The sequence below is a fragment of the Diadema setosum genome, chromosome 10 (assembly GCF_964275005.1).
Source record: "Diadema setosum chromosome 10, eeDiaSeto1, whole genome shotgun sequence".
NCBI lineage: Eukaryota > Metazoa > Echinodermata > Echinoidea > Diadematoida > Diadematidae > Diadema > Diadema setosum.
In genome coordinates, this window is record NC_092694.1 from 25,513,657 (window position 1) to 25,516,161 (window position 2,505).

At 42.2% G+C, this 2,505-nt stretch overlaps 1 pseudogene; it reads left to right on the forward strand.

Moving 5' to 3' along the window:
- Positions 1–1,485: 1,485 nt before the first annotated feature.
- Positions 1,486–2,042, forward strand: LOC140233880 (uncharacterized; annotated as a pseudogene).
- Positions 2,043–2,505: the final 463 nt, after the last annotated feature.

A 2,505-nucleotide genomic window follows, 5' to 3' on the forward strand; every position in this document is an offset into this window, starting at 1 on the left:
AGATCGGTCTGTATAGTCTGTCCGTCAGGGCATTCCCCGCACACTACGTCTGGCTTCACGGATCCCCTCCGTATACAGACCGAAGTCAATGATCCCGGCTCCTGTGTGGAGCATCGCGCACAGATCAAACGTCGTTGTAAACCAAATTTCTGACAGCTTTTTTACATTCAAACAAGTTTGAACGTGACGACGCAACAGGCTGGTTGATGTGTGTTTTACATTGAAAATTCGACTGAAATGTTGGATTATTCATTAATGTGGTGTGTGAAGTCTATTCTTGAATAGTTGATTTAACTGTTCAAGCTTAAATTTGCCGACCTAGAGCCGTGAATTAGACGCAATCGAGAAGGGTGAGGTACCTCACCCAATTTTCCATAGAGACAGTGGTTAAGAATATCCACACAGCAATGGGTACTGGTACCTTCCGTCTGTCTACGGAGGACAGATTGTCTTTATCGAGCAGTAGCTCACCGTACCCTTTTCGGTGAATTTCACCATAATTATTTCACCATATTACTAGTAGCCGTATGTGTGCCTATGTATTCCTGTGTATGCCTATGTATGCCAGAAAATCACAAGAAATCACACGGATGGACATGCCATCGCTGTGCCTCTGCCTCACATTCTGAGAGCTAAAGATATGATGCAACTGATTTATCTGTGATTTTATGCATCTGGACCTGCTGAACATGAATTTTGTGGTTCTGTCCCTGCTGTAAACACCGCTGCAAACAACAGTCTTTCGCGCTATAGTCCCACACATTCATCTTCGTGTCATGGACCATAAGTTCTTCATGCAGAAATTGCAGTGACAATGACGATCTGCTGTAAGTTTTTTTCTGATATTGCATACACCACAGGACCAATATTACATGCCCTCTTGCTACAGTGACCTGTGTCTCTCAGCCCTATATCCGTGGAAACCCTGAACTTAATCAATGTCAATGCACAGTGTGGTGTTAGTTATACATGTCCTACTGCCTACTGCTACTGAACTGTGTACTGTGCATACATGTACGTACCGTGTATCTGTAGCGGTGCTGAATGCTATGTGCAAGCAAGTTGTACGTACAATGTACTTCAGTCGCCTAGCTACACAGTGTACTGCTTGTAGACTACTGAGTATCTCATGTGACATCTGAAGTTAAGCCTCATCTTCTCAGAACTCAAAACCTCCCGTGATTATCACCAAATGACTATCACTGAGTATCACAAGTGTTCTTCACGTGACGGTATATAAAGAGTATTACTATTAGACCTACATGTACAACGTACCTCGAAGTGAAGATGAATTGACTTTTGCTCTACAATGACATAGTCTCAGAGTGCCAATGTGGATTACAGCTACAGTCCACTGGCTGCTTCTCTGCAGTCAGTATGCCTGACCTCGCCATTTCTGTTCATCACTGAGTATAGCACTGTAATAGTCATCACTCCAGATGCCAGTACTACTGTCACACTGTCTGTCGCACCTGATACCTCAATATGGAGACCCGCAAAGGGAAAGCCACAAGTACTGAAGTAATCATTCAGGCTTTTGGAGAGCCATCGAAGAAGCTGTTGAGAAAGCCATGAATAAACAAATGACAAAGTTTGTCCAGCGCCTTGACCTAGTTGAGCAAAAGTGCACCAGTCTCAAGGAGAAGTCCGATCAACATAATGGCTGCATCTTTGACCTGGAAGCATCCCTCAAAGCAAAAGATGCTGAAATAAAACGTCTCACCACTGCTCTTGATGATCAAGCAACAGCTGTCAACAATCTCAAACTGACGATGAATGAAGCAGAGCAATATTCCCGCCGCAACTCCCTGAAGTTCCATGGTGTCAAAGAGAGCAGACTAGAAGACACTGACCAACTCATCCGCCACCTCTGTTCTAACCAGCTCGATGTGCCCATTACTCTCAATGATCTTGACAGATCGCATCGTGTTGCCCCCCGCAACGACATCGCGACATCCCAGCCGTCAAACTTTGTTGCCAGCAACAAACAGAAAGACCATAAAGAAACCATCCGTAGTAAATGTGACTTGGAAAAGCTTTGACATGGGCCTAAATTGATCCCAAATAGGCACTCAGATATTGGGTAACTTGTTGAATTTTGTATATTTTTTTTTAATTACTCTGATTTTCTGTATAACTTTTGCACTTCTTTTCTTTTTTCTTTTTTCCCCCAAATGTTTGAGCCTCGTAATAGTTTGATTACTCAAGTGGTCGAAGACATTGGAACCTCAGATACTTTATATACAGATACTCCATTAATAGTGCATGATGATGTGAGGGTTTCTCCCTTAACATCTGTTTTTCAGGAAGAATCAACTACGTCTTCCAATTTCTGTAGTGAACAAAATGAAAATGTCGTTGAAAATGAAGAAACTCACTCAAGTGTAGTCAAGTATTATCTGGCTAACAAGTTTGATGTAACAGTTCAGCAATTAATGTTAACAGATAATTTTAGTATGTTACATTTTGATACAAGGAGTCTGTCCCGAAATTTTGATCAAATTC